Here is a 14,809-nt window from a genome sequence, read left to right on the forward strand (position 1 = left end):
AGAGCCAAAGGAAGCTGCTGATCAATTTCATACAGGGTATGAGAAGGAAGAATCAAGGATGACTCCAAAGTATTTGGCCTGAGCAAGCAGCTAAATGGAGATGTCATTTACCAAGATAATGACAACAACAGCATTAAAATAACTAATAGTTAACTCTTAAATGATTCTTAGTAGGTACCAGGCACTTTTCCAAATGCTTTAAATATATTGATTCACTTAATCCTCACATACATTATTTCATTTAATCCTCACTAATAAGGAAACTAAGGCACAGGAATTTTTAGCAACCTGTCTAAGGTTACACAGCTAGTCAATGAATATGTACTCACAACCCCTACTGCACTAAGAGCAGCTTTTCTTGTTTACTTTCCTTTTTTGGTGGGAAGAGGGTGACAATAAAGTAGAAATCAAGAATTTGGTTTAAGACACGTTAGAGTTAAGAACTCTATTAGATATCCAAGTAGAGATGTCAACGGTTTCATATAAAAGCCTGGAGATCAGAAAAGGGATTAGCACTGGAAATGTGAATTTGAAACTCATACGGGTGGTATTTCAACTAAGGGACTAAATTAAGTCAACAAAGGAATGAGCATAGACAGAATAAAAGAGGTATGAGGACTGACCCTGAGGAACCCCAACATTTAGAGGTCAAGAAGATGAGGACAATCCCACAAAAGCAAATGAAAGCCAACAGTCTTCCAAGTAGAAGGAAAACCATGAGAGTAGACTACCCTGGAAGCCACATGAAGTCTTTCAAGAAAGAGATCACGTGTACGGAAGCCACTAAGAGCTAAGAAGACTGACCACTGAATCTCGCAACCATGAGTTCTTGGGTGATGTTCCAGAAAGTTTCACTAAATTTTATTACATTTTGTATTTCTTGTTTATACATATCCTGTAAGCAGAAAAAATTATACATTTTTGGTTTGTTTTGTTTTTATTTTTAGATTCTAAGGAGAGGAGCTAGCTAACCACTCATGAAGTTCTGATAATAATATGTTGGTGAATGGAATAAGGTCCTCAGTTTTGATGGCCTCTATTTTATCAGTTCACACAGAAATGTTTAGGTTCTAGAGAACCAACTCTCCCTGAAAGTTACAAATTTACTGATAGAATCTGATTTGTTAATCAAAAAGCCAGTGTATCCATTTTTATTAGGAAATACACCATTCTAACACCATTGAAGGTTGAAGGAGCCAAATGGAAAGGAGGTAATAGTAAAATGAGCCCTCCCAGGGTGGTATTACTTTGAAGAATTTACCATAGTTCAGAATCTAATCTTTACTCTGCCAGATATTAAACTCTGGGAGCAGATTTGACATGAGAAGGCTGGCTCTCACTAATCACATTCAAAAGACTCAAATGAACTCAAAAGAAGTTCATCTGTAAGACAACTATAACTGAAAATTCAGGACGCAGATTAATATAGAAAACCAATCCATCATATAGTTGATTGACACAGATGGAATTTTTTTAAAATGTGCTTGCTACATGATTCATATTTTCAATGGCATATTTAATGAACATCCCTATTATAGTAGCCACACAGGTTGTCTTTGGACCAAATAATCCCCTCTCCTGGCAGAGTGAACATCTGCTATTTTAACTTATCCGACATCTCCTTCCCTTCCGATAACAGTGTGAGTTTCACTAGACAACTTCCTCCCCTCTGTCCACACCCTTGACTCATTTGCCCTGCCTTTCCTATCTCATTTGTATCTCAGAGAAATCTAATCATTGTTGAGGGGAAAGGGTTTTCTTTATAGGGTATTCCAGCTAAAAAATGAAGAAGAAATGATAGGATTATAATATCACTATTCTGCTCCTCTTAATGAAATAATGGAATTAGGCAAAGATCACAGAAAGAGAGACAACTAAATAGCATGTGTTTCCTATTAGCAGTACACAACACACTCTACAACATATTTTTGGCAAAAAAGGAAAAATTATCAGACCTGAATCTGATCACCTCTTCAGATTTAACTACAGTCTATGGGAAATATAGAGGTAGAGAAACATGTTTAATAACATTATAAGAACAAAAATCAGAAAAATCAGACTCCTCAGGGCAAAAAACAAACAAACCAGCATTTTCTTCAATAAATAAATTGCAACAAGAAAGAGAGAGATAAAGGAGAGGCCACCAATAGATTAAGAGATTTAGATGATATATCCACAGTAGTAGTTTACAAAAAGTATCCCATTCTTCACCCCATCCTATGCAATATAACTTTGTAGTGCTTTCCAATCTGACACTGACTTGGCAATATCACTTGCTTTGGCCAAAAGAATGAAGTGATGGTGTGCCACATTTAAGCCAAAACCTCAAGAAACTTTCCTGTTACTTCTTTGTTCTCTCACTCCTTTGCCATCACTATGAGAACGTGCTTGGGATAGCCTACTGGATGACAGACATGTGGATCTAGGTCAAATCATCCAAGACACCACATAGCCAACAGCCAGCCAAACCCAGATACACAAATAGCTCAGATAAGATCAGAATCTGCAAGCTGACCCCAGATACATTAGCCATAAATTCTTGTTTGTTTGTCCTGCAAAGTAGTGTGTGTTTTGCTAAAAGCAATACTGAACAATAGATAAGTGATACATTCACCAAATTGCAATATAAAGATCTTTGTATTCTGATTTGAACAAACTGTTAAATAAATGTGAGTCAATTGGGAAAGCTTAAACAGTGAATGGATATCTGTGGACATTATGGAAATATTCCTTTTTTTTTTCTGTGCTGACATTATGGAGCTCATTTTTTTGCAGCATGATAATGATATTGTAACTCTGTATTTTAAGAGTCTCTTAAAGATACATACTGAAATGATACGATGTCTTGGATTTGCTTCAAAATAATCTGTGGACCAGGGTGGTGATAAGGATGGGGAAATAGATAAGATTGATCATGAGCTCATATTCACTGAAGATGGATGATAGCTATATAGGGTTTAATTACACTCTTTACTTTTATATGGTTGGAATTTTCCATAATTGAGAAGACATGCATCGGGGAAAAAAAAAACAGGCTTGCACCCAAAGCAAACAACAAAAACAACACTATATCAGGAGGAAAAAAAAAATAGGTTAGTTGAGGGTTTCCCCTGGTGGCGCAGTGGTTGAGAGTCCGCCTGCCAATGCAGGGGACACGGGTTCATGCCCCGGTCCGGGAAGATCCCACATGCCGCAGAGTGGCTGGGCCTGTGAGCCATGGCCGCTGAGCCTGCACGTCCGGAGCCTGTGCTCCGCAACGGGAGAGGCCACAACAGTGAGAGGCCCGCGTACCGCAAAAAAAAAAAAAAAAAAAAAATAGGTTAGTTGAAATTCAACTGGCTACTATTAAACATGCCATTTATTCATTCAAAAACTAAGCATGTGCCTAGTATTTGTCATGCACTGGGGATATAAGAGTGAACAAAACAAGCAAAAGTACTTGCCATTGAGGAACTTACATTCTAATGAGGAAACAGACAATAAATAAGTACACAATATATCAGATAGTGATCAGAGCTATGGAGAAGATTCCTTCAAGTCTTTGCTCAAATCATATCTTCTCAATGAAACTTCCCCTGGGTAAAGGGTTAACAACACCCTTTACCTTTTCCTACAAATATGCCCTTGGGTTAATATTTTAGCACTGTTTCCCTAAAAATCTGATAAAGGTAGAAGAGCAGTTGTGTCACTAAGCAACAGTGCTTGTGGTAAAAACAACCCTGGATTGATAAGTAGCATCTGGATTGAAAGTTATATCTGTGAACTACAAATTCTCCGTTGGAATCTATAGCTTTGGAATCTGTGAAAAGTGACAATTCTTGTAACGAAACACGTCTCTTGCAGGAACATACTGGGGAAACAGGGTTTCTAAGCCAGGGTGCATATTGTACTTACCCAGCTGGACCACCTCTTTTCACACCTGAACTAAAACTTTGGTTGGGGTGCAAAAAAGACTGGCTCCTGGATGACTGCAGGGATTGCTGCAAAGACTACTCCCTGCTGTAGAGAAACATTTGCCCGCCCGGCTGGCATGCTATTTTTCCTGACCTCTATCCTTCTAAGTAAAGCTTAGTGCTAGTATGGCCTGTGGTAGTTCAATTGAACCGGAGAAGACTTCCCAGGTGGCAATCATGTTAGGAGCTAAAGAGAAAATGAGCTGGGAATCAACCATGAAGCAGACCAGCAGGAGTTTGGGAGAACTAGAAAGGTTCCAAATGAGATATCTGGGCATGTGGACAGTCCAGGAATGCAAGACTAGAGGTCAGAAGCTAAAGTCTGCAGGTACTAAAAGGGGCATCTGTAGCTTCATCTGCACAGCTACCCTCCCATTACTCACACACGTGTAGGATGCCTGCATTTGGCTTCCTGGCTTTTGGATGGATCCTGGGGAGCAAACTCAAACTCCCTACCACTGCTCTTGCACCTGTTGATGGCACTGATAACTGTCTGCACCTGGCTGGAGTGGGTGCCACAGCCAATCGGCAGCAATTCCTGGGAAGCCCATTCTGACAAAGCACAGTGGATGAGTCAGAGCCTTAAAGCAGCCAAAGCACTGCTGTGCCAAGGCAGCTCTGGCAAGTTAGTGGGAGCATGTGAGAAACTGCGTCTCTAGGCCCAGGATGAATAAAGCCTCGATTATTCAGGCTCCCTGTCTCTGCCTTGGCAATCAGGAAGTCTGGGTTTTCTAGATGGGGCAGCTAAAAGACGGTGGAGGTTCTATCAGCCTTGGTTCTTGAGTGACTTTGTAGAGCCCAGAATGCCCCTTCCGTCACCATTAACCTGCAATGAACATGTAACATAAGCTAGAAATAAAGCTTTTTGTATTGAGCCACTAAGGACTTGGGAGATAATTGTTGTTGTAGCATAATCTAACCAATGCTTACTAATACAAAGCCCCATGTTGGTTTTTTGGTTTTTTTCATGTCTCTTACATTTTCAGAGGCCCTGCATACAGTCCTCAGACACCATGCCAGCACTACCTAGTAAATGAAACAACCCTAAGCCTACTAGGGGACACAGGAGATCAAATGAGAAGTTAAAGTTTAATCAATGCAATTCACTCAACAAAGATTTATTGAGCTCATGCTACATGGAAAGAGGATGAGATAAACTTCCTCTGAGTCACGTGGGCTCCATGAGAGTGTGGTGGATACTGGAACAGATTCAGAGTTCTGAGTAGGAGAAAGACAGTGGCTGCTCCGTAAACAACCACTAGTATCTGCCTCAGGGCAGCAACTCCAAAATTGATGACTTCTTTCACCAATGGTCCCAAATAAAAAAAGGATAAGACACTTCTGATACTAAAGAAAAGATGATTTCTCTGGGAAGATAAACCGAGACATTGCTCTGTGTTGTTTTAGTCTGCAGGCTATTAAGGAAGGCCTAGGAGGATGGGTTCTTATAAGGAAAAAGAGTCCGTTCCATTAAAGAGAGAGGAAAGCACTTTCTCTTCAAGTGGGGTGTGGAGAAAGAAACGGGCTACCTGAGAGATGTCAGTGACCAGAAAAAAAAATAAAAGGAAGAATGCAAGAAAAAAAGCTCTCAAGGATTCTGAGCCAGGAAGATTCTCTATCTTTGGCTGTTAGTAATCCTATAGTTAAAATATTACCTTGTACAATGCTCCTGTGAGGTTGAGAGACTGGGGTTCAATCTCCTTTTTCTCTTGATATTTGTACTTTTTAAAATATAGTTTTCTGTATATTGCAACAGAAGCAAGCAATAATCACTTTTAAATTGATTTTATAGAGGTTAATTTAACTGCAGTAAAATTCATCAATTTTAGGTTTACAACTTGATGAGTTTTGAAGGCATAAAGTTGATCATTACTATCAAGATATGAAACATTTAACTTGCCCCCCCCCCGCAAATTCTCTGTTATTCCTTTGATATGTACTCTTTTTGAAATGTGGCCGTAAGAAAGTTTACCAACCTCAGTTCCATGAGTGGACTCTCAATAGATTGCGTCAAAGATGATAATCAGAGACCCCTTGCTAGTGATTGGTTCAGGAATGAGTATGAAAATCTAATTCTGGCTTAGGAGAGGATTGCTATAAACTTCTGGGAAAGCATGGTCACCCTCTTATGCTCCTGATGGAGTAAATAAATGATGCTAGACATTTCACCATGAACAAATAGAAAACTGGACAAACTTTATGAAAGAACTGTTTTCAGACTCTAGACAACAGGTAGTGCAGGATTGTGATCCATTATGTTTACCCAATTTCTGCCCAGAGGAACTGTCTAGGCTGCAAAGCAGGAAGGTATAAGCCATGCAGAGAAGGCTCATCTACAGAGCCAGGGAGACAGAGATTAGAGTTTGGGAGGCTAAGCAGCTGAGATTTCTGAGGCAGAATACCAGAGAAAAGAGAACTAAACAGAGAAAATGCCAGAAATCTGCATTAGGGTCCCAAGTCTTGGCTAAATTCTAAGAGGCCACACAGCTGCTGGTCAAAGAGCAACTATAATGAAAACAACAAAATCAGGTTGCTAAAAGCTGAATATCTTAGCACTTCTCTCATTAGTCATGCCATCCTACTATTTTTATTAATAATCCTACAGCACGGGGGCCTCTGTTTCCTTTACCCCATCACTTTCTACTCCCAACTCTGATGCACAGAGGAACTTCTCCCATAAAAATGCAATTATGATGGGACTTCTCCAGCGTTGCAGTGGTTAAGACTCTGCCTTCCAATGCAGCGGGTGCGGGTTCAACCCCTGGTCGGGGAACTAAGATCCCACATGCTGCATGGTGTGACCAAAAATATATATTAAAAAAAAGCAGGGCTTCCCTGGTGGCTCAGTGGTTGAGAGTCCGCTTGCCGATGCAGGGGACACGGGTTCGTGCCCCGGTCCGGGAAGATCCCACGTGCCACGGAGCGGCTGGGCACATGAGCCATGGCCGCTGAGCCTGCCTGTCCGGAGCCTGTGCTCCGCAGCGGGAGCGGCCACAACAGTGAGAGGCCCGCGTACGGCAACAAAAAAAAAAAAAAAAAAAAGCAACGGTGTGAGTGCTCTAAGGTTAACTTGTGATTCTAAAGAAAAAATTGTTTGCCTTATGGGTGGTCCATTTAAGAAAATAAGGGCTCACCATTGCCATCCAAAGATGGAGCCTGAAATAGGTGTTCACCAGAACCCAGCAGGGGGTTGGGAAAAGGGAGGGGATGGAGGCAATAAAAGGACAGAGGGCAACAGAATGAAAAAGAGGGTATTTCTTGGCGCCCATCTGATGATTGCTCTGTTTGGACTGAAAGGTAACCCAACGGCAACAGGAAAATGTTCTATATCATTCTCTGAACTATGAATATGTTTGTAATAAGCCATTCATAAAATCAGATTCTTTCTTGTAATACCTGGACTCACCCATTTCCAAATGTTTTTAGACAGAGTTACGGTCTAAAACAAACCCTCTGGTTCTCAATAAGATAGAATCGTTCCTCAACTATCACTTTGCTAACATCTGACTTAGGAACTACAAGGTATCCACAACCATAATTTAATTTCCAACATTCTATTTCAGATTAGAGTAAAACATCGCAAAGAATGGGATTAATATGCAGAGTACTGTAGAAGGAGGCTGGGGAGTAAGAAGACAAGCAATGGGGAGTTTAGAATCTGCACATAAGCAAGGAGCTAGGAAGAAAAGTTTTCAAGTCCTGTCTGCTTTTCAGTGCTGGGGTCATAGAATTTTCTTCCAACCCAGCAGGTAAAACAAAAGACAATGCCCAGCATCTCCTACTTGGCTCTGCTTGGTGCTCTAAGCTTAAAATAGCTACTATAGATAATGAATGCCATAGCATTGCTAATTTATTTAAATGAAAAGAGTCCTCATCTGTGATTTTCCCATCTATATCCACCTGTTAAACTGCCTGAAGCAGAGAACATGCTGGTGGTTACTAGACTATTACTTATACTCGTAGGTTTAGCTCATTAAAATGATTTTGGAGGCTCTCAGAACAATAAGCATGGCCTGTCACTATTTCTATTTTTATTTCTTTGAGATATCACCTAGAAAGGCTGGATTGGATTACAGCAAGTGACTACAGCTAAGTGTGAGGGGATGTGAAGAACAGAGTCTTCTTAAGCTTTTGCTACATTCTCAAGAATAGGTGGGAAATGACGCTAAGGAATTTAAAGTCAGTTAGACCTGGATTTGCCAAGGGGAATTTATTTAACCATTCTGAGCCCTGGTTCTCTTATCAGTAAAGTTGGACAATAATATATATGTTGCAGAATTACTGTTAATAATTAGAAGCAACAGGGACTTCCCTGGTGGTGCAGTGGTTAAGAATCCACCTTCCAATGCAGGGGACGCAGGTTTGGTCCCTGGTCAGGGAACTAGATCTCACATGCATGCTGCAACTGAGTTTGAATGCCACAACTAAGAAGCCCATGAGCCACATCTAAAGAGCCAGTGAGCCACAACTAAGCAGCCCATGAGCCACAACGAAGGAGCCCACCAGCTGCAACCAAGGAGCACACGTGCTGCAACTAAAGGAGCTGGCGAGCCACAACTAAGGAGCCCACCTTCAAGACCTGGCGCAACCAAAAATAAATTTAAAAAAATAATTAGAAGCAACATATATCTAATACACAAGACATCTGACAAGTGGTTGATCAATGGTACCTGTTATTATAGCTCTCTGAAGTTTGCCAAAAAATAAAATCCTCATTAAATCATGAGTTTTTCCAGTATATCCCCAATATTTCATTAAGGGCTTACAGATACAAGCACAGTAGCAGTTATATTGGTACCATAGAAAGACACATAACTATACAAAATAATGCTTATAATAAAGCGACTCTCCTGTCAATATAAGTAGAGTTGCATGAGGATTAACCATGAATGCAAGTGAAAGGGAAGGGATTCTATTTCCAGCTCTAATAGCATAACTTGTAGCAAACCAGTGAATTCTTGCATCAAGAAAAACTAGAAGGAACAAGTTAAAAGAAAAAAATCTCTCTTTGAAAGCATTGAGAGCTGCTGAGGCAACCAGGACTGAAGGGCCAAGATCCTAAAGAAAAGTGAAGAGAAAGAGGTAAGCCTGTAAGTTTCCCATTGGGGAATTTCTTAATTCTTAGTGCTGGCTAAAAGGCTAAGAATCTGAACAGAGTGTGTTCTTAAGAGGCAAAGCAGCTGAAAGAGTTTCTGGACAGAAAAGACAAAAAGTGGAGTCCAAAGACAACAGAGATGGGGGAGAGGCAAGCATGACACAGAGTCAGCTTTTTAAGATACACAAAGCAAGAGGGTAAGAATCTAAGGAAAATGCCAATGAAAGCATAGGGGAGTTTACAATGGCCTAACAGTGCCAAGGAAATAAAAGTAAAAGCATATGACCCAGCAAAAAGAAGGGGCCCGGGCTTCCCTGGTGGCGCAGTGGTTGAGAATCTGCCTGTCAATGAAGGGGACACAGGTTCGAGCCCTGCTCTGGGAAGATCCCACATGCCGCGGAGCAACTGGCCCCGTGAGCCACAAATACTGAGCCTGCGTGTCTGGAGCCCGTGCTCCACAACGAGAGGCCGTGATAGTGAGAGGCCTGCGCACCGCGATGAGGAGTGGCCCCCACTTGCCGCAACTAGAGAAAGCCCTCACACAGAAACGAAGAGCCAACACAGCCATAAATAAATAAATAAATAAATTTTTTAAAAAAGCAAAATTCCTTTAAAAAAAAGGTGGGGGGGCCCTAATAAACACCCACAGTCTCTCAGTTAAGACCCTTGGAGGGTTATGTCCACAAGACTGGGGGCAAATCAGTTGGATATTTGTCTTAATAAAAATTACAACACAGATGATTCACAGCAACACAGTTGTTGATCACATTAAAGTGATCTGACCCACCCTCCCCCCAACCCTAGCTTCCTGCCAGAAAACAGGGTGAGCCCTTTCTGAGGGAAGATAAAATCAGGAACTGACGCAATTTTTTCATATACAATGTCCATCATTTAATGAAATATGACAAGGCATACCAAGAAATAAGAAAAAGAGAAAACCCAGATATAAAGAGACCTTCAGATTATCTAGATCACTACTGTCCAGTAGAACTTTCTGCAATGATGGAAATGTTCCATATGTGTGACATCCAATACAGTAGTGGCTGCACATATGTGACTGTTGAGTACCTGACATGAAAACTGAATTTATTTTATTTTAAATAATTTACATTCTTATTTGAATTTAAATAGCCACAAGTACCTAATGATCCCCGTATTGGGTAGCACAGCTTTAAATAGGATGCATACTTTTCATGCTGATAAAGGGAAGAGATAATAAAAAACATTTGATTAATCCAACAAAGGAGGGAAAAAGGATAATAGAACAAACAAGACAAAAAGGAAAGAGACAGTATAATGGTTAATACATATCCCATTATATCAGTAATTATATTAATTACAGAAACAATATATACTGCAATAGAAAAACAAAGATTGTCAGACTGAAAAAAAACACCACACATTCAATTATGGAGATTTCGTCATATACTGCCTCTCCTTCACACTCTCTTCTTCTTCTCTAGAATGCTCATCATATTAGACATATGCTCACTCGTTCAGTCTATCCTCTATGTCTTCACCTTTTTTCCTATTTTTCATGTCTTTACTTATCTTTGCTGCATTTTGATTAATTTTCTCAACTCTTTCTTCCAATTCAGTAATTCTCATTTTTCCTGTGACATATCTACTGTTTAACCCTTCTATTGAGTTTTTAATTTCAATGATTACATTTTTAAGGGTTTTTTCAACTGTTTTTCAAATTCATATATTCTATTCTAATATCACAATATCTTACTCTTTCCTTTTGGTTTTTACTCCTTTGATCACTTTAATAATATTAAGCATGGTTACTCTACAGTATGTTTCAGATTGTTGTATTTTATCAAGTTCTTAAAGTCCTAATATTCCTCTTCATCATGTCTAATTATTCTCTCTCATGAATTATTTTCCTCTATGATTTACACATTTTAATCACTAACTCTTCATGGGAGTTCTTTACTGCCCTGGACTGCTAGAAGTGTTGCTACAGAGAGTTTTGCTTTTGCTGGACACTCTAGGATTTCATTGGTATGAAAGATTAGTGTTCACATTAAAATCCTAGGAAGACTGTCAAATGAGACTTAACATCTACATATAGAAAAAGCTTAGAGCTTTCATTTCTCAGGTGAATTTCCTTTATTTTTTGGTTTTAGTGTTTAGCTTTTCTAATTCCCCTTTCATTGAGACAGCAATCCCAAGGTCCTACCTTTATGCAGGGACCTAAGTTATAACTTTCTGCCTCACACAAGTCAAAGACTGCCTTCTGCCCTACAGCCTCTAGCTTCTAGGGGCTATATGCAGTCAATAGCATCCTTTGTACAACTATCCTTCAACTACATCTGATCCAGTAAAAACCAAACTTTGTATCAATGTGATGGTCTTGCATTCACTCCTCAGTCAACTAGAAAGCTGAGCACTGAGAAAAATATCTCAAAACCATACTAATTGTTACCCTTACCAAATATGATCTCTCACCTTGGCTGAACCCTCATTCAGAGTTTCAACTTTACTCATCTCTGACCAGCTTGCTCTCCCAAACTGCGCAATGACTATCATATAATGGGCCCTCCATATCTGAGGGTTCCGTGTCCTCAGTTGGTTGAATCCGAGGATGTGGAACCCACAGTAGGGAGGGCTGACTGTACTACACCATTTTATATAAGGGACTTGAGCATCTGCGGATTTTGGTATCTGTGGGGGTCCTGTGACCAATCCCCCACTGAGGAAGTACTACACTTTCTTCTAAAGCTCCTACTCAAAGCAGATAATCTGGCTTCCTGTAACATCAATAGAATCAGACCCATCAAGCAGGATGTCTCTCAGTATTCTGCTTCCAGGCAGACATTCACATACATCACCACCTACTTTCCTTTAAGCTCAGAAGTTTGGTGTCCCAACTCCTATCCTAGGTACGCTCCTCCATCTCTGAGCTCTCTCTCATTTCCTCCCTCTTTTGTGAGACCTTTTCACCAATATTCTCTCCTGTATCTTCAATCTCTCAACTGACTTCTTTCTCACACCTGACAAACATACTCAATTGTCCCTCTCTCCCTAAAAGACTAAAATAAAAAGAAATAAATAAAAATAGGGTCTTTTCTCCCAGAACCCACACCTAATGTCTGGCCTCTTTCTTCTTCTCACTGAAAACACTTGAAAGATTATTTATTCTTCTTGGCTGTACTTTCCAATCATTTTTCTACTACATGTAATCTGGCTTCTGCCTAACCACTTTATTGATATTGTTCTTATTTAGGTCATCAATAAATTCCTGGTTGGCAAACCTAATGGACAGTTTTCAATATATATTTTACAGGACCTCTCCACTGCACATGACATCATTCCCTCCTCCCTATTTCCTCCTTCCCAAATTCCCTATTTCCTTTTTCTCCCATGGCACTGAACTCTCTGCCAATCACTTCTGTGGTCCTGTGTAATATTTCGCAAGGTGCTCTCCTTCACCCAGTACTCACCTTATGCAACGTACTTTCCTTGCTAGACCTCACTTAATATCTTGATTTTATTGACAACTTAATAACCAATGAATCCAGTGCTTCAACAAAGGCATTTTCACACCCATACACATAACTTGTAGACAGACGTTGTCTTGTGGTCAACCCACAGGCCTCATCCTCTCTATGTCCCAAATCAAATTTGTCATCTCCTTTGGTAGAAGTACTCCTGCTCTATGTTCTCTTCTTCAATTGAAGACACCATCATTCACCTATGACAGAAACCTGGGAGTCATTCTTGACTCCCCCGTCTTCCTTACCCTTCACATCTATGTGCAGTAGTATAGCATGGTGACCGAGAGATTAGCACTGAACAGGTCCTGCTCCTGATTTATTAACTATACTGGGCAAGTTATTAGATGGCAATTTCATAAGTTCAACCTAGTACTTAGTTCTCTTTAAGCTTATTTTCCCCCATCTACAAAAATGGAAAAGGTATGGTACACATTACAAAGAGGATCAGCATTAAGATTAAAGAAGGTAATACATGCAAAGCACTCAGCCTCTTGCTTCATACATAATAAATGCTCAATAAATGTAGCTAGTTTTATCAAACCCATCAAGCCCTATCTACTTCCAAGAGATATCTTGAAGTTATCTCCTCACTATTACCTCCTCACTATTTACTCATTCACTCATTAATTAGCAAATTATTATTGAACAGTCACATGTTCCACGTACTAAGTTAGGCCTTGGGAATTCATGATGAACAAAGTAGACATTGCCCCTGCTTTAGTGGTACTTCCAAAATGGTGGGGTGGATAGACTGTTACACAGCTATTACATGAAGTCATAAAAAGTCATGACCCTAGGGTTTGTTCTGGTTGGTGAGAGTACATTCTCCAGGTCCCATCCCCTTTCCCTAGGGTCCTGGGTGAGGAAACACATGACAAGCCCAGAGATGAGAGAACTGTTGAAGAAACTCCTTCCAGAGCGATCTACCTAGACCACAAATCTGACTACGTCACCCACTGTGTAAACCTTTCTATGGTTCTTCATTGCCTTCAAGGTAAAGTTAGACTCCTTAAAATGACAGATAACCTACCTCATCTCTTAAAATGAGAGAAAGAGTGCTAAGATATATTTCAATAATACTGAATTATTTATATTTCTGTATACATGCCATTTTTTTTTATGTTTTTATACCTTTGCTCCCAAGGCCCCTGAAACATCCTTCACCCTCTCTCTGCTTTGGTAACTCTTTATACAAGCTGGGATTCTTATGGAAAGAAGAAAAGGAAAGCAAGCCAACTCGAACTAGCTTGAGAAAAAAAGAGAAATTCATTATAAGAATACTGGGGTGTCTCATGAAACAGGACAGGGAAGTGGCTGCACAGCTATCATAGGTAACAACAGAACCAGAAGCTTGTATGCTGGGAGCATGCATTCTCTCCACAGCTTGTCTCTGCTTCTCCCTGTGAGTTGTCAACGTAACTCAGATTGTTGTTGTTTTTCCTCTACCACAAGGCAGAAAACAAGGCAGTTGACAGTTCTCAAGCTTCATTAGGACCCGTGTTGAAAAATTCTAGGGAGGGACACTGATTGGCCCAGCACATTTCAGGTGTCCATTTGTGGACAAAAACTTGTGGGCTAGGGACACAATGTAACAGTGAACTGAATGGCTGTTCTTGCCTTAACCACGTGGATGGGGGAGGAAAGCACCTAGAAAAGCTGAGGAGAGAGAACAGGACAGATTAAGGAACACAATGAGTAGAGTACATTCCTACTCATCCTTTATGACAGCTCAGGTGGTCCTCCTCCAGGGACACTCCAGACCCCCTTTATTGGGTTGAATGTCTATATTCTATGCACCCTTACTGCCCCATATGTATGCCTAATTGTCTAATACTACCATTAAAATATTCAATGATCTGCTTCTGTGTCAGTCTCTCATGAACTCCTTGAGGACAAGTGTGTATCATATTCAGTTTGATTCTTCAAACTCTGAGGATACAAAAGCAAAGCAATAATGAATGTGTAAATTTATTAAATATTTCTGGAAAAATGAGTAGGTGATTACTCGAACTGACACACGAATTTTATTTATGAAACTCTAGCTATAAAAAGTCATCATTTCAAACTTTCTCTGAAGTCACTACACATGTATCCTCTTACACAGCAAACTCCAGTGACTAATAATTCCAAACCTTATTAATTATCTTTCCTGAAGTAATTATTAGAAGTGAGAGAATCTATATAATGGATTTGATTATACATATTTAAAATCACTTAATTAACCCAATATTCTGAAGAAAAGCACCAAAAATCTCCTA

Source organism: Mesoplodon bidens (assembly GCF_964165515.1).
Source record: "Mesoplodon bidens genome assembly, chromosome: 7".
Classification (NCBI taxonomy): domain Eukaryota; kingdom Metazoa; phylum Chordata; class Mammalia; order Artiodactyla; family Ziphiidae; genus Mesoplodon; species Mesoplodon bidens.